Below are 18,665 nucleotides of genomic sequence, written 5' to 3'. Positions count from 1 at the left end.
CTGGTACAGAAGGAGCTGAGAGTTCTACATCTTCTTCTGAAGGCTGCTAGTGGAAGACTGACTTCCAAGCAGTTAGGGTGAGGGTCTTAAGTCCATGCCCTCAGTGACACACCAACTCCAATAGGGCCACACCTCCTAATAGTGCCATTCCCTGGACCAAGCATATATAAACCATCACAAACAGGGTGCATGGGAACAAAACTATAAATTCCAGTGAAAGGCTTTCCTTTGATGGAAGTTAGAGGGTTATTTTCCTAGGTCCAGCCAACCAAGCACTCAAAAGCCATCTATGGATGTGCTCCAAATAAACCTGTGACTGACTGAATTGGAGGCAAGCCACATGATGGATACTGGTTTTGCAGGTATGCAGAAGGGTACAGTTACAGAGATATCGAGGCTTGCTTCTACTCAGATTTGTTGGGAAGCCCAGACAATGTGTAACAAAGTTAGATTCCTTGAGTAACTATGCATAAAATTTGTGAGGAGGAAGCCTAAGTCACAACAGAGACATCAAGATATTGGAGACGCCAGAAGCATGGAACATCTGTCGAAGAAAGATACTAAACGGAACCAGAACAAAAGAAGGATCATGTGGAGTGGGATAGCAAGGTCACAAAACAGAGCTACCTGGGCCACTGAAGCTCAGATCACATCACCACCTGGCCTAGGAATGGCAGGACTTACTGTTTGCCAACTAAGTTTCAACTTTGCTGTGGTCCACCCTTCCTTGCTATTTCTCCATTCTGTTTCCTCCCTTTTAGAATGATTTATTATGTCATTGTACATAAAAGTGTGTAATTTCATTTGTGAAATTTTACATTCATGTTACAAGGCACCTGTACTTTTCTCATTGCTGTAACAAAATATCTGACAAAAGCATCTTGAAGGATTCACTTGGCTCAGTATGAGGACCCAGTCCATGCTGACAGGGAAAGCAGGGCAGCAGTATAAGGTGGATGGCTAGCCGCATGCTGTCTGCAGGCAGGAAACTAATCGATGATCGATGGTGCTCAGCTTGCTTTCTTTTTCATCCAGTCCTAGACCTCACCTGTGGGATGGACCACCCATATTCTGGGTGGGTCTTTCCTCCTCAATTAAACCTCTGTGAAAACATTCTCACAGATTATGTCCAGACCTTAGTTTCCTAAGTAATTCTAAATCTAATCAACAATGAAGATTAATCATCACAAAAGGAAGCACTAACAACTAAGAGACTACTTGAATCTCATAGAGATATCAGACATTTTTATAACTTCTTTTGGAAATTACAGTATAATTGTATCATTTCTCCCCTTCTCCTTCCTCCCTTCAAACCTTCCCAGGCACTCCCTTCTTGTCTCTCAAATTCATGACTTTTTTTCCTTTACATTTTGTCTTGTTTTTACACATATACATTCATAAACAAATTCATGTATTTTTTCTAGATATATAAATACAACCTGTTCAGTCTGTATGTTACCTGTGGCTGACTACTTGGCACCAGACTTTTAAACAATGTCAAAACTGTTAAGTTGAATTTGAACTAAATGCATTGTGCATATGAGATGGCCATGAATCTCAGAGCACTAAAAGCCAATGTTAGGAACTGAGTATGAACTACCCACCACTGGCTCATGTTCTGAATGTCTGGCCCCTCGCTATTGGGACTACTTGAAAGAAGGTCATCAGGGCAGGAGTGACTTTGGGATTATGTTATCCCTGTCCATTTCCTGTCTGGCTTTCCACTTGCTAGTTTGCTGTGATATGAACAGCCTCCACCATATGCTCCTGCCTCCATGAAGTGAAGTGTGCACACATGCTGACCCTAGAGGAACTAAAATCCTATGAATCCATGTTTCCACCAGGTACTGTGGTAACAGCAACACCTAAGTAACTAAGGCACCAAGCTCTAGTGTTTTCTACACCTGCTCAAACAAGCTGAAAGCTGCCCCTTACTGACACATCTGCTTTATACTGGGCCCTGCACTGAGTCACAGTGCTCTCCCAGAAAGCTACTTTGACCCAAGCCCAGTCCTTCTGAAATCAGATTACCAAGTGATTCTGAGTTAATTCAGTTAAATATCTAATGAATAAATACTGTGCAAAAACATTATACTGCATAGTAGGAGGAATCATCAAATAGGAGTATCCCCTCTTCCCTAAAGACATTAAGATCTAGGAGATGAGGGGTTGGGGATTTAGCTCAGTGGTAGAGCACTTGCCTAGCAAGCGCAATGCCCTGGGTTTGGTCCCCAGCTCTGAAAAAAAAGAATTAAAAAAAAAAAAAAAAAAAAAAAAGATCTAGGAGATGCCTCCATGCAAAACCTAAAATGTCATAAGCAAACTACAACAATAACAAAACAACTTGAGCAACTAGACTAGGGATGGATCAGCAATTAAGAGCACTTACTACTCTTATAGAAGATCCAGGTATGGGGGATGGGATAGGGGGCTTATGTCTGGGAAACTGGGAAAGGGAGTAACATTTGAAATGTAAATTTAAAAAAATACAATAATAAAAAAAGAAGAAGACAATCCAGGTATAGTTCCCAGCACACCTACTGAGCAGCTTGCAACTCCCTGTAACTCCAGTTCCAGTAAATCTGATGCCCTTTTTGCTCTCCATAAGCAGCTGCACACATGTGATACATACAAATTCAAACATGCACATAAAACAAATTATAATAATTAAGTTGGAAAAAATGTATTAGAGAGCAAAGAGTCAATTCTGAAAATCGGGTTACAGAAGTACAAAGAATATTTCAGTGAAGTCTTCAAGATTCCAATAGCTTGATGGATGGAAAGGACAAATCAGGAACTAGACAGTCATGAGATGACCAGCAATTCAAGCTAAGGTGTAAGGTGCAGTGGCTTCAATCTGCAATGTCCCCCGCCGGCTCTGCGGGTTAGTGGCACTTTACTGGGAAGTGCTGGAAATCTCAGGTTTAGCTGGAGGAAGTAGGTCATTTTGATATACTTAGGGATACCTTATCTGTCCATCTCTCATCACCCACCTCCTCTCCTCCTCTCCCCTTTTCTTTTCCTGGCTATCAGGAGATGAGATAATTTGCTCCACCACATGTCTTCCACCATGAGGGTACTGAAACCACAAATCAACACAAACTTTTCTCCCACTTAAGTTGCACATGTCAGATGAAAGTCTAATACAGAAAATTGGCCCCAGAAAAGTGAGGTCATTGCTGTCTGCTGCTGGTGTGGGTCAGAAGCCATTGGACCGAGTCTTACAGCAGGAATATGAAAGACTTTAGAAAAACAAGCCAAAGCCAAGAGTGCTGTCAGTAGAACTTAATGGACAATTTTGGCGGGAGCTCAGAAGACCAAAACCCACTAAGAATGGGGACATTAAAGACAGGTTTCAGACAGCCAAGACCGCTGAAAACTGGACTAGAAACTGTACATGTTACATTATAATAAAGAAGGTATCTAAGTTTTATCCATTTACTAAGACACTAAACTCCACGACAGGCTGAGTTTATGAGTGACCCACTGGAAATCCCAAAGGAATGAGGTTTACTAACAGCTCTTAACATTTATAATGAGAAAAAAAGCAACAAAGACTGAAAAACTTGCAACAGAAAAGTTGGGACCAAAAAAAGTCACTACTGAAGAATTAAAGAGCTGAGGATTATCATCAAGACAAAAGGTGTCTCCAGGGCATCTTAAGCGCTGGCCAAACCCCACACATCACAGGCTCAAGGAGAGTAAAGCATAAACTAATTTAGAATACATCTTTCTCCAGATGCTCTGGAGGCTGCTGTAGCTATGGTCTCAGGGAGCCAGGCTACTACTGTAGCTGGCAGCAAATCTTTGCACTTCCAAGTGATGCTGGGTTAGCAGGTGAGCAAAGTAAAGCCACAGAGGTTTCCCCTCAGATTTCAAAGAAAAGCCTAAGAGGTCAAGAAATGTGTAATGAGATTAGGGTCCCTGCACTATGACAGTCCAAACCATCATTGAGTGGAGTCAACCCAAGAAAGTTCACATGGGCTGCATGCAAACAGCAAAGCCAAACAGCAGGCTGTCCAAACCCAATGGAGCTTACAACACACTTCTGAAGACAGGCACGGAGCAATGAGCTTTAAAGTTTGCCCTGTTGGATTTTGATCTTGCTTCAGTCCATACACTCCTTACCGGCTATTCCATTCCACTTTTTAGAATGGAAATGTTTACTCTGTGTCCTTGTGTGTGTGTGACTTTCTCTTTCATTTTACAGGGACTCATAGCTGAGAGACTGCCTCAAGTCTTAGAAGAGACTTTGGACTTTTGAGCAATGTTGAAATGTAATACATTGGGGACTCTTGAGATAGAGTAAATATATAAATACATTTTGGGGCTCAGGGTGGAATGTTATAAATCTGAAATGTGCCCCTTGGGCTTATTTGAACATTTGATCTCCAGCTGAGGGAAATATTTTTGAAGGTGCTGAAAACATCAGAAGGTGAGACTTAACAGAAAGAAGTAGGTCACTGGAGGCATGTCCTTGGGGTATCTGTCTCTGCCCCCCTGTCTGTCTGTCTTTCTTTGCTTCTTGGCTTCCATTAGGTTGAGATCTCCAAGCTACCATATCTATCCTCTGTCACAATGGACTAAAATCTCAGAACCATAAGCCAAACAGAACTTCCCTCCCAGAAGTTGTTTATGTCAGGTGTTCTGGGAGCTGCCTAACTTACGAAGTACAAGAAGACATACAGTTTCAGCCATAACTAAAAGAATAAGCACCGGTGGCGGCAATGCTTTGTGAGTCCATTCTTAATCCTTTTGATACTGCCTCTTAGTCAAGGGAAGAGAGTAAATGCATTCTTTCCTAGAGACCATAGTTTCAGAGGGTAGAGCAGTGGAACCAGGGAGGAAAGCGTTCAAGGAAGATAGATAAGAAGTGCATAGAGGAACAGGGGATGTAAGTGAGCTTGTAGAGTGCTTGTCTAGAATACATGATGCCCCGGGTTTAATCCTAAACACTACAAGAAAAAGGAAAAAAGGAGGGGAACAGGAACAACAAAAGCACAAATACAGAGCTGGTAAAAATCTGATACTTCGGCTCAGCAGTTAAGTAATTATACTTACTGCTCTTCCGGAGGACTAGAGTACAGTGCCCAGCTCCCAAGTCAGGCAGATCACGATGGCCTGTAACTATGACTCCAAAGAAATCAAATATCATCTTCTGGTATCCAAGGGAAGAATATGCATATACATGCATATAAATAAAAATAAATCTTGCTTTAAAAAAAATCTGGAGCTGGAGGTTCAAAGGTTAAGAGCACTGACTGCTCTTCTAGAGGTCCTGAGTTCAAATCCCAGCAACCAGATGGTGGCTCACAACCATCTGTAATGAGATTTGGCGCCCTCTTCTGGTGTGTCTGAAGACAGCTACGGTGTACTTATAGAGAATAAATAAATCTTAAAAAAAAAAAAAAAAATCTGGTACTTGAAACAGCCCCCAGAGCCAGCAAGATGGCTCTGTGGATAAAGGCACTCATCAAGCAAGCCTGGAAACCTGAGTTCAATCCCTAGAACCCAGCTCACTGCAAAGCAAGACATGAGATTTCTTGTTTCACAGAAAGACTGAAGGTCAAGAGATATAACAAGCTTGCCCATGGTGACCCAGGAAGCAAGAGAGGGACTGGAATATAACTCAGGCCTTTCCAATCCAGTACTAATGGGTTAATAAGTAGTCTTCTTGAAAGCAATAATATTTTATATTTAATTTCCACAAAAGAAACATTTTAAGAAAAAGCATGTCATCCAGCCACAAGGCTACAGCAAGGAGGAATTCATTCTGAAGGACTTCCCAAAGCTCCAGAGAGGATACAGTATCTTATAAGAAATTTTAGAACTAGAGAAGCAGAAGTGAGGTACACTCAGATCGGAAGAAAGAGTATAAATCAAGAACGTCTGAAACTGCTTGCACGCTCAGAGTAGCATCAGTCTTAGCAAGATAATGTGGAAAGGAGGTGGCCAGTATAGGATGACAGTGCTGCACCGCAAGGGACCTCCAACACTGTGTTATTACAACTGCATTCTAAGCTCCAAATCACAGGTGCTTAGAAGCCCACAGGACTAGAGACTGCCATGTGTTTGGGAAAGAGAATCCTGGAAGCCAGGCAGAGAGAAAGCAACAGTGGCCTGAAGACAACTGACTGCTTCCCACCGGCAGGGGAATGTGAGGACTTGAACTATCACCACTAACAGCATTTTAAGAGCTTGAGTAAGGATGAAATTACTTCACATCCTCCCTCTCTGCCTATCTATCCTGCAAGACAGGTTATCACCATTCTTCCCATTTCACAGATGACAAAACTAGCTCAGAGGCCATTAACTGCTCCAAGTCAAATGATGCAAAACCAGGGGCAAAGCTCAGGCTTGGTGCATTTCCACACAAGAGGAATAGCAAGCCCAATGCCTTTAAAGAGCCTGGTATAAAACCAGGCACAGAGGAAGCTACATAACAAATGGGAACAAGCGAAAACACCATTAAGTTTCTTTTTTTAATGTTCATAAATTGTATATCAAATACACCAACCATCCTTTAAACAGATTTGCCTTGTAAAATGTTGCCATGTTAAAAATATTTACCCTTCTGTTCAAAGAACAATACACGTATCTCTATGACACTAAATAAGAACAAAACTCTCCTCTTGATATCTCACTGGCCAAGGCAGCACTTTCTTAGTGAAAATAGGCTCATAAAAAATCTGTTACACTCAACTTGAAGCCCTATTTTATTTTACATTTTGAGAATTTAATACTGAGCTTCATCTGGGCTACATCCCCAGCCCTAATTACTTTTTAAATGATTAAGCATTTGTGGAATCCCAGCGATGGGAGGATCCCTGAAGCTTGCTGGCCAGCAAACCTTGCTGAATTGGTGAGCTCCAAGTTCAGTGAGAGACCCTGACTCAAATCCCAGCATTTCAAAGTCAGAGGCAGTCATACCTCTAAAGTTTTTGGCCAGCCAAGTCTATCCTATCTCAAAAATGACACCTTAGGGCTTGAGAGATGGCTCAGTGATTAAGAGCACTGGACGGTCTTCCACAGGACCCAGGGTTCAATTCCCAGCAATTGCACAGTGGCTCACAACTGTCTGTAACTCCAGTTCCAGGGGATCTGACACCCCTACACAGATATACATGCAGGTAAAATACCAATACACATTAAATAAATATTTTTAAAACAATTCTAAAAAAACACCTGATATTGATCACTGGCCTCCACACATAAATATACATGCACCCAAACACACACATAAATACATACATAATTACAATTCGATGTTTGGATAAGAGAAGATAGTGGGGAAGTATGATAAAGGTACATTATATAGATATATGAATGAACTTGTGCGAGAACACATTTTAAAAGTACATCATTCGGCAAGAGTAGCAACTAAATCTACAATAATAAATATTAACTTCAAGAAGCCTCCGTGGGTATTTCAAATGCACAGTTCCAGAATGGTTTTTGTCGTAAAGATCCTGAGACCTAGTTAAGAATGGTTCAGCCCAAAATATCTGCGGGCGAATATTTGACCTTCAGAATGCAGAGTGACAGATTTTTTTTTTCCCCTTTCTTTTAAATCTGAAGCCTCTAAACCCGACAAAGTGTCATGCAACGGGTCCTATACTGTTGGCAGAAATCCTGAGTGGGGTTTTCATTGCACTGTCTTTTCCATGGCATCACCTGTTATCCAAACTGCTCGTCCCCAGCTCCTCAGCAATCCTCTCCTACCGTTTCCTTAGCAAGTCAAGAGCCAGAAATGCAAAATGCATTGTCAGTTACTTGGGCAACGAGGCAAAGTCTACGATGCAGATGAGAACCAAGAACCCTATTTAGTAAATGATTCCAGAGTCGCATGTCCCCCTCCCCAGCTTATCTCCATCTCACTTTTCTTGGTTAAACCTTTAAGGTTTGTCTACAGAAGGGCAAACACTGAAGGGAGGGGTTGCCAGGTTTGGGGGTCTGCTCCCCATTGCTCGTCCTGTCCTCTACGCAGCGCGCTCAGCCCTGGCCAAGCGGTGGACGCCGGGAGCTCCAGGGACACCGGCCGGAAGCCGGGCCGCGAGGGTCCGGGCGGTGCCGCGCGCAGGCCGGCGACTCCAAGGCCTGTCACTTCTGCCCCCGGCCGTCACCTTCTCGGACCCCGCGCCATAGGCCCGCGTGCCCGCCACTCACCGAGCCGCGCCCGCCCCCGACCGCCGAAGGACAAAGCTGAGGGCGCGGGGCGAGGCTCGGCCGCTGTCCTCAGGCCGGGCCGCCTCAGCCCGCCGCGGCCCATTGTGCGCACTCATCGCACGCCGCCCGCGGGGTCCCCGAGTCGGACATCCCTCGGGCCAGCCCCCCGCCGCGGCTCCGCTCCCGGCACCCCGCCTACCTGCCAAGGCTACCGGGTGGGCGCCTCTCCTTGCGCTCCGAGGGCTGCAGGCGGCTGCCGAGCGCCGGGCGGCCCTGGCCTGCGCCTTACGTAAAGCGGCGGCGGCCCCAGCGCCAGGCGGCGGAGGGCGGGAGGCGGCGCGCAGCAGCCGCTCCGCTGCGTTACCTGGCAACAGCCTCAGCGCCCGGCCAGCCAACGCCGGGTTCCGTATCCTTCCGCCCAGGCGCCGGGATTACATCAGCGCGCCGGGGCTCCGCCCTCGTGGTGTGGGTGGGGGAGTAGCAGGCACACAGGTCTGGGTTCTGGGGTGCTGAAGATCCTGACACCGCAAGGCCGGCCTGGGGATCTGAGACTTTGAAGCTTCACCAGGTCCTGAGAGAGGGCGCCAGGGTCGGTGACCTCCGCTGGGGCACTCGGGCCGGGCTTTGGCGAACCCTTCCAACATGCACCCCCACGTTACACCTGTCCGCGCCCCCTCTTCCCTCTTCGCCACGTCCTGGGATGGCTGGAGTGGGCGGCTTAACATAAAGACTTCAATTAAAAAAAAAGTGACATGGCTTTTTTATGTTATTATTAAGTAGGCAAAAAATAAAAGACCTTCTGGAAGATTCGGAAGTGGGAGCCAAAAATGTGCACTAACCTTTTAGTCAAAAGCCTCTTCCCACCTACTCACCTTCCCTAAATGTGACTCCTAGGCTCTTCTAGAAAAGCAGATGTAGATGTCAGAAGTACCAGGAAGGAAAAACCTGAAATGTGCCTTTCTATACAAAGGCAAGAACAGGTCCGGAAGGGGAGTGACCTGCATACAGTTCATCAAACTTATTGAGCACCGCCAGGCACCAGGCCCTGCTCTTGGATTCAGAGCCTGAAACTCAGGCTCAGCTCAGGCTTCTGGGAGGAGGAGAGAACTGAAAGTACTTTTCTGCTGAGGTAGGCTGGACTCTGTATGCAAGCCAAGGTCAGGAGCCTAAAAGAACTGTCGTTTCATTGAATCCATACTGTTTCCAAGTGCAAACATCTTTTCACTCTCTCAGAGAAACCCAAGGTAAAGCCTTTTTGGCCCATTTCACTGGTAAGAAGAGAGACTCTGAACAGGCTGCTGGGTGGATGGCTGCTGGGTGGAGGCAGAATTTGAGCCCAAGGCCCTTGGCTCTGTTGTCTGGAGATCTTTTTCTTCAGCCAATTCTTACCCTTCCTCAGTTTGCTCCCTGTTTTGTTGCCTCGGGGTTCATTTCAGGTGACTCACAAACCACAGTTGTATTTAGTACACATCTTTTGGTTACCTGTGCTAGCGCAGCCAGGAGAACTCCCATAACATGGGAGAGAGTGGAAAATCCAGGGCCATCTGGGAGCAAAGGTGGGGACAAATGGTGTCAGGATCTTCAGGCCCTCAGAGGTCAGGGTTGCACAAACCAGTGAAACGTTTCCCCAAATATGGAGAATTTGCACACATTTTTTTGGGTACATTCATAACATTACAGTCTCCTAGTCTGTACCTTATGTAAAGGCCTAGTGATAGTAAGAAGTTTCAAAAGGGTAACAAAGTATCGCAAATGTCTGAAAGGAAAGGTAACACAGCCACTTTGTAGCTATACCGTTGACTATTTTCTGTGTGTATGTACTCCTTGACTGGTTGTGGAGGTCCAGAGGGTAACAGCAGTTATCTTCAACCACACTCCATCTTTTTTTTTTAGACTTATTAATGTGTACGAATGAATCACAGCTGGAGTGTGGGGTCAGAGGACAACTCCTACAGTTATGATTTTATTGATCAGAAGCTCCAGAAGGCTGCAGCCTCAGGACCTTTGCACCTGTGGAGCCTTTGCACAGGCTCGCCAGATCTTTGCCCAGCTGGTTCCTTCCCGTTCCAAGGTCAGGTACAGTGTCAGCTATACAGATAGACCTCCCCTGATGCCAATTTATAGCAGTCTACTTCCCAGTCCTGTGTTGATTCTTGCCTCCCAGTTCTTATCAATACTTGAGAGTGTCTTATTGAGACCCTTTTCCAGGAGAGCAGTGTCCTTGTCCATGGGGTTCATTTCTGCAATTTGGTTTTTCTATGGCCACTCTGAAAGAGAGCTCACCCTCAGCCGTACCCTGAATCCTTCAATTGGCCTCTCTATACACCATCTTCCTTCAAGTTGCTGTACAGATCAGCAGAGGTAAACTCAGGATAACTTCAGCTCTGGTGCCATAGCTGTGGCCCCCAGGGAACACAAAGGAGGCCAGAGGACTCTGACTGAAACAGAGTAGCAGAAGAAGAAACAGTGGCAGAGCTCCCCAGTTCCTCATTCCTCATGTTTTGCAAAAAAACAAACAAACAAACAAAAAAAAACAAAACCCAAACAACAAACAAAAACAAAACAAAAAAACCCAGAAAAACACAAACTCATCATAGTTTGCTTGCTCTCTCTCATTCTGCATGCTTGTGTGTGTGTGTGTGTGTGTGTGTGTGTGTGTTTGTGTGTGTGTGTGAGAGAGAGAGGAGAGAGAGAGAGAGAGAGAGAGAGAGAGAGAGAGAGAGAGAAAGAGAATGAATTTCAGGGCCAGGCCCACATACTACTGTATCTGACCCCTGCACAAGGATACCCAAGGAGTGGGTGGATATGACAGCCACCCCACCCCCCCAATTTGATTCGGATTTTTTCAGCCTTAGAGTAAGGGTCCTGAAGGGCATCAGCTGAGGCAGTTTGTCACACATATGCCTGCAGAAGGACAGACGAGAGTTGGAGGGTGTTTTGTGGCATTCAGTACCACTCTGGTGAATTGAAGGCAGGGCCTAGCCTCCTCAGATCTAGGATCTTCTTTACCTAATTTCCCTGACTGAGCTCAGTTTCTTCATCTATACAGCAAAGGACTTTGGGAGGAAGATTTCAGAAGCCCACCCTGTCCTTTGTTTTCTTTGTCTGTGAACTTGAGAAATAAATGTTGAAATGAAGCAACACTGAGGAAACTGTTGAACTCTCCCCCGGCACCAATACTAATGACATCCACATTGATTCCTATGCTGGGCCCTCCCTCATACCTTACCCATGCCATCCTAGACACTACCATCGACATTTGTAGCTAGACGCTGAGGCTCCTGAGAGGCTTCCAGTTTCTGTTGGACCTCACAATGAGTGAGCAGCCAAGCAGGGTAGCATCCCAGCCCTGTGCCTATGACACTGTTCATGTCATTTCATGAAAACCAGCCCTAAGTAATGATGCCCACATGGCCTACCTCAGGCCAAATCCCCTCATGTAGGGTGCTCCTAACCATTTAACTCAGCTCAGACACCGTACATCAACTTGTCCAATGGCCTTCAGATCTCCCCTCCCCCATTAATTTATTTACAGTTACTGGGCATTTACCCTAATCCTTCATATATGCTAAGCAAATGCTCTACCACTGAGATACAGCTTGAGCCTTGTTCTACCTTTTATTTTGAGACAATCAAACAAAATTGCCCAGACTGGCCTAGTATTCAGTCTGTAGCCTAGGCTGACCTTGAGCTTGGGATTCTCCTGCATTAGCCTAAGTGGCTGGAATTACACAACTGTATCACCACATATGCCCTGAGACTTCTCGTTCAATCTCCCCAAACCTACTCCCTTCCTAACAGCTCCCTTCTCAGTTGCCCTGTAATCCTCCAAATGGTGTAAACACCATTCCAGGGTTTTGGTCAAGGCCTAGCTTCTTGGTTCTTTTTTTTTTTTTGGAGCTGGGGACCGAACCCAGGGCCTTGCGCTTCCTAGGCAAGCGCTCTACCACTGAGCTAAATCCCCAACCCCTCAAGGCCTAGCTTCTAAGGCAGCCTCTTGCTCATAGCTTCTTAGCTTCATGGGCCTTTAATTCACTAGTACATGAAAGGCCAGAGGAGTCATGGTCCTGTTCTGAACCAAAACAAGTTGAAGCTGTACCGTGCTCTGGAGACTCTAAGTTGTCAGTAAGTGCCAAGGCCCCTCGTTGTGCTCGCAAGCTTCTCCCAAGGACTATCTAGTCCCTACCCCTCCAATCCAGGCAACAGAGAGTTAAACAGTGAGGTCAACAACTGTCTGTCCCAGAGGTAGGCCAGCATGGAAGAGGCATGGAACTGGGTTACTGGGTAGAAACCAGGCCCCACTTGCCTTAGCTCACAGCCACAGGAAAGCTACTACCATCATCATCTTTAAAATGTTCCCAATAGGGGTTGGGGATTTAGCTCAGTGGTAGAGCGCTTGCCTAGCAAACACGAGGCCCTGGGTTCCGTCCCCAGCTCCGAAAAAAAGAAAAAGAAAAAAAAATGTTCCCAATAATAGTATATCAGACATCAAGGTTTGCTTTTGAAGGAAATGAGCCTCCTACAGGGTCCAAAACAGCACCCTATTCTCAGTAAGCCAAACACCAGCATTAGCCTCAGGCTTCCGGGGCTCTGACCCTACCTTGCCTTCGATGCTTCCTGTTCCCTGTTCCTTCCTATTCCGATGCTTCATGCCACTCATCCCTACGTGACCTTGGAGCTGGTGAAAGTAGCCCCAAAACCTGTAGCCTGCCACAGCAGCTGGGCTGCTCCTACAGGACTACTGGGTGACCTCACTGGGGAAAAGGTAGAGCAGCCGTCCCCTCTCCACAGAACCACTTCTACTGTCTCCAAGCTCAGCAAGGCAGGGAGAAAACTGTAGAGAAGCAGCTCCCAGCACCAGAGCTGAGCTGGACCTGGACCCCTCTCACTGACCTCCAAGCCTAGAGCTAGACAAGTTAGTGGCTTCCTTCCAATGTATGGACAGGGTGGTACTCTCACTCTCAGGATGGCACCATCATGAGTGTATCTTCCTTCCAACCATGAGTTGCCCATATGTGACTTCCGTACCTCAGCATTCCTACCATCCGGGCAGCAGACCCAGCATCCGGTGGCCCAGAGGCAGACTCTTTGAGGACTGTCCTCATCCTCACTAATGGCATCTGCAAAGTCCTGCTTTTCAAAGGGGGAGGGGCACACAGAGGTCTTAGGGGTGAGGCTTCAGTGTATCTGTCTGATGGGACGGTTCTACCATGATGTTTCCAGGATTTTACAGTGCGGTCTCGTTCAATTCTCCTAGGAAAGAAGGGACTGCTACCATCTTTGTTTTTCAGGTTAGGAAACTGAGACTTAGAGAATTGACTGTTTTCTCACCAAGTTATGCCTCGGGTAGTATGGACCAGAACTGGAAAACAAAGTCAAGCCCCAAACCTAACATCTCTCTACATAAAAGTGCAGAGCACTCAGGATTAAACTCTTCGGCAGTAATTGATAAACACAACAGCAACAGTGTATTCAAAGACCCTCTGCAGAGGACTATTCAGTGTTAAGATACAATGTTGCTAACCGTGAGAAATCTTGTAAAAAACAAACGGGGAATCTCTTTAGTGGCGGTGTCAGCAAAAAGCTTCGCTGGAGCAGGACCTTTGCCGTTCAGGCTAAAAGGAGAAAGAACCAACTCTTCCTGGGACTGGGGAGACAGATGGCAGCATGCCTGTCCTGCAGAAGGACCTGAATTAGATTCTTACCTGAACCCCATGGCTTCTGAGGAACTTCATCCTTCAATGGTCTGAGGCTTACACGCACAATACACATATGTGCATGTACACATACACAAAAAGAAAAAAGAAAGAGAGGGAGGGAGGAAGAGACCCAATTCTTTCCAATCAGGAGTGGACCCCAGGCTGTGGGGAATAAATATATTAGACCCCAGGAAAAGCAAGGACAGGCTCCCAAGGTAGGACGGGGCACAGTACACTGAGAAACTGAAAGCAACTGGACACAGCTGAGGAGTCCAGGCGACTTTGACCAGGCGGAATGTCTATCCACATACAGAGCACAGATAAGCGAGGCCATCTGTGCTGAGGGGCAGAGTTGGAAGTTTACTAAGAACGCTGACGAAAAATGTGCACTAAGTTCGTGTGGCTAATTCCTCTATTTCCCACTTTCAATTGTGGTTAAGCTGAGTTCAGACCGCACTGAGGGTATTCTTGGGCCCAGGTTACAACTCAGTGTGAAGATGTCCTTTAGGCAAGGAATGAGCCCCCAGTGTCTAAAGAGCTGTGCCACAGGAAGAGGGACTCACCTCTGGGTGGCTCTTGCTGAGATATTCCAGGACAACTGTGTCCCTTTCAGGATTTCTGCCCCTTTCCTGGTATGCTCCCAGAACCTCTGAAGGAGGGAAATGTGACCTGTTCTTTATCCCTAGTAACGTCTTCAGCATGTGAAGTCCGGTTATATAGTCCCAAGAGCCACATCTGGCTGCGGGTGTGGCTTAGTTTCATCTTCACACTGAGACTGTTAAACACCGGGAGCAGAAAGTGCACCGAGAACTGGAGCTTCATGCCAAAATCACCCTCTGGGGAGCCAGTCAAGTCTCCAGACTGCTAGTAATGGATGCTCGCATTGAGCACCTGCTGTATACACTATACAGGGACTGTGATAAAAACATATCCTTATAGAGCCAACAAGAGGGCTCGTGAGAGATGGGAGTGGGGTACAGAGACAGCTCGATGGTTGAGAGAACTTACTGCTTTTTTGCAGGGGACCTGCACCCAGGTCAAGCGGATCACAGACACCTGTAACTCCAGTTCCAGGAGATCTGACTCCCCCTGATCTGTGAGGACAACTGCATGCTCATGGTGCATACAAACTCACTCACGCATGCATATGCATTAATAAATAAATAAATATCTTAAGAAGAAAAAATGGTTGGTCGGATAGAGGCACTTGCCATGCCAGCTTAACCCTAGTCTAAGCCTAGGAGCCCATGTAAAGGTGAAAGGAGAACCAACTCCACAAAGTTGTCCTCTGATCTTCACTTTGGGCTGGGGTTTGCATGTACCTGCATTCATGTGCATAACACACACACACATACACACACACACACACACACACACACACCACTCATAAGTAAAATAATGTTTTTTTAAAAAAGAATTTCTATGTATTTTATTTCATTGCAACTTTACCTATCATCCCCAAAGCCCCTTGTTTAAGGCAGGCATGGCGGCAGGGGTTGGGGGGAGGTTGCACTCTAATTCCAGGTACTTGGGAAGCTAAGACAAGAGGCCTAAGAGGTCAAGGCTAGTCTGACAACATTAGCATGACCTTGTCTCAAAATAAAAATAAACACCAGGTATGTTGACTCACACTTGTAATCCTAGTACTCAAAAGGCAGAGGCAGGAGGATTGCAGTAATTTTGAGGGCAGCCTGGGCTTCATACCAAGACCCTATCTCAAAATAATAATAATAACAAATGCATAAAAACTTTAAAGGGTTTGGAAGCCAGGTAGAAAGCTCAGACCTGTAATCCCAGCACTGAGGATGGGGGATTAAAGAAAGTTTGAAATCAACCTAGGCTACACAATGAACACCGTGAGTTCCAGGCTAGCGCTAGCCTTGGCTACAGAGTGAGGCCCTTCTCAAAAACTAAAAAAATAAAAATGAAGAAAAGAATAACGAGACTGTCAGCGGATGTAGCTCAGTTTGTGGAGTGCTTCTGTAGTAGGAAAAAGCCCTGGGTCTATTCCCTAGCACCATATAAACAGGGTGGGGCAGCATTCAGAAGGTGGAAGCAGGAACATCAGAAGTTTAAGGCCATCCTTGGCTACATTCTTGAGGCCAGCTTAGACTGCATGAGGCGCTTTCTCCAAACAAAAGCCAGAGTTGTAACAGTAGACCGCATGCCTAGCATCTGCAACGTCCTGAGTTCCCGTCATGCTCTCCCTTCTGGTGACTTTTCCTATTTAAATGTCTGTGGGTGTCCAGAGAACACCAAGGGTACCCTCGAGATTGTTGAGAGACTATGAGTGATATTCGTACACTTGGGTGCCATTTCCCTACAGTCTATGACAGACACTGTGGTACCAGATGCGGTTTGGACAAGAGGCTATCTGAAGGTCCCTATCACTGTGTGATCTTTTCTCTATAGGCTTGATTGACTTGGGCACATTCATGGTGCCAGATCCCGGGGGAGGAAAGAAGGGTAGTGGTTACACAAGGAGTGCCATGGGTTTATAGTCTTGCTTGGGCTGTAAAGAATTGATACTAACAGCTAATGATGCTCTGGTCTTTATAGGGGAAGTGCATATAATTGATGTTTACTAAAATGGACGTAATATTTATGTTTACACACCATAATTATTTCAGGCCAATGACAATTCAAGAAGTAGTCTCTTCTAGGAAGAAGTGACCTGAGGTAAGAAGATGTAACCCTCCCGACTCAGGTCGACTGTCTGGCACGAGGCCTGCCCAGAGTAAGCCTTTAGTCAAGGTGACCTGGGGCACCTTTTCCACCAACTCGCAGAGGCTTCTGTAGCCTCATGGCCCCGTCAAGGTTTGTAGCATTGAATAGGACTACCCATGCCAGACTACTGGTGTGGTTTGAATATGACTAACTCTGGTGGTTCGCATGTTGAAATTCCATCCTGGGTTCTAGTGTGTTGATAAGGAAACGACAGAACCCTGAGGAGATTTGCAGGAAGGTGATTCGGCCACTGCAACCTTGCTCCAGGAAGGGATTATTGAAATTCCCACTGATTGCTGCAAGGCGGCCATTTTATGTGTACTCAGTGGCTATCTCTCCCCTCATTCCCAGACTGGGCTGGAGTACTTCTCTCCTATACTTGTGCTTGGAATGGCTATTTGGGAATAATGCTACAGTGATTCTTCTCTTCTTAGCTTCATTCATTCCTTATTCACAGAGCAGTTTTTATGTCTCCTATACTTAAAGAATGACTTTGCCTGATGTCTGCTTCGTCAGCCACAGGGGCCTCGAGACACTAGCACGTGGCAGCCAAAACACTGAACACAACGAGAAGTGAGAGCGCCCAGTGCTCAGGGCCCTGGAGTGTCTGTGCTCCTTGGTTTTAGTAGAAAGAATGACCTTGACCAAGGTCGTACAGCCAGGAAACAGTAGATCCCAGAGAAGGCTCGATGTCCAGCTGCTCAGCATTGTTTTGTGCACTTGATGGGGTCCGGCCCACCCATGGTGCCTTTTTCCTCAGAAAGTCTTCCCTCTGAAAGTCTTCCCTCTGGAGAGCTTCTCTCAGCAGGAATCCTCCCATCCAGAGAGCTCCTTTCTTCATAGTACCTCTTTCCTCTACAGGGCCTGTCCTCACACAAGGCTTGTTCTCCCACACGGGGCCTCTGCTCACCCCGGCCCTCTCCCCTCACAGATTCTCTCCCTTCCATAGGTCCTTTCCCCTCCACTGAGTTCCTCCTCTCCACAAAGTCTCTCTTTTCCACAGAGCCTCTCTCCTCCACAGGGCCTCTCTCCTTGGCAGGCTCCTCTCCACAGGGCTTTGCCACAGTGGGAAAGGCCGCTCTCCTCAGAAGGTATCTATCCTCCACAGGGCCTTTCCCTTCACAGGGCCTGTCAGCTCCACAGGGCTTTTCCCATCCGGAGTGCAGTGTACTGGTGAAATCTCAGAGCGCATTGTCAAGGCCCACACCTTGGGGCTTGTGCTACTGGCTTGTCCCTGGTGTTCCCAGTGGTGAGAAATGGGCCACAGCACAGACCCAGCCTCCATTCCCTGGGGAAAAGATGAAGAAGACACCAAGTAGCTGCTGTTCCTCTTAGTGACTAAACAGCGCCCGGCCCCTGAGGAGTGTGTGTTCCTTAGTTGCTCTATTGGAAAAACAAAAGCAAACCTAGGAACTAAACACATGCGAGAATTATATAAAAGCTCCACTTCACATCTTGTTTGAAGACATGATTAAAAAAAAAAGTACACTCTGGAACCCTTGGCATGGCTCAGCAGGGAAAGGTGCTCACTGCCAAGTGTGACAACCAGAGTTTGATCCTTTGAACTCACAGAGTGAAGAGACAGAACAGGCTGCTGCAGGCTGTCCTCCGACGTCCACTCTCCAACTGTGCTATGTGCCCCCAACAAATACATAAAGTGCAATAAAGTTATTTTTAAAATGGGTGATCGAGAAGAGGACCAAACATTATCCACGGGAAATCCACTCAATTTAAGATCAAACCCAGCAGCGTCTATTATCTCATTCATTCCCAAAGTCAAATGGAAGGAAGACTGGCAGTGTCACAGGGCAGCCCCGCCTCGAAAAGGGAGAGGCACCTAGTTGCCATGGCCACACCCACTGATGGCTTCAAGCACAGCATGCCAGGACAATCCACTTCTGCCTGGAAACCTTCTGGGCTCACTGCCCCTGGGGCTAGCTAGCACAAGGCCTGTGTTTCCCCCTCATTTTGAGGTACCCAGAAAAACCCTCTCCCAAATTTCAGTCTCCCAGACAGCACCAGCGTTACTAGGAGTGAGACTGCCTGGAGAAGTCAGGCTTGGAAAAAGCAATT

General features: G+C 46.5%; 1 protein-coding gene across 3 annotated transcripts in view; it reads right to left on the bottom strand.

The window, feature by feature from the left end:
* Positions 1-8,513, bottom strand: part of Kiaa0232 (KIAA0232 ortholog) — a 65,738-nt gene extending 57,225 nt beyond the window's left edge. The window contains exon 1 of one of the 3 annotated variants that reach the window (XM_032916947.1): positions 8,366-8,513. The gene's annotated coding sequence lies outside the window, so the exon portion shown is untranslated. The remainder of the gene's footprint in view (positions 1-8,365) is intronic. The other 2 variants (XM_032916945.1, XM_032916946.1) reach the window with 2 other exon arrangements.
* Positions 8,514-18,665: the final 10,152 nt, after the last annotated feature.

Source organism: Rattus rattus, chromosome 11 (genome assembly GCF_011064425.1).
Source record: "Rattus rattus isolate New Zealand chromosome 11, Rrattus_CSIRO_v1, whole genome shotgun sequence".
In the NCBI taxonomy this organism is placed as follows: domain Eukaryota; kingdom Metazoa; phylum Chordata; class Mammalia; order Rodentia; family Muridae; genus Rattus; species Rattus rattus.
This window is presented reverse-complemented; position numbering and strand designations above follow the sequence as displayed.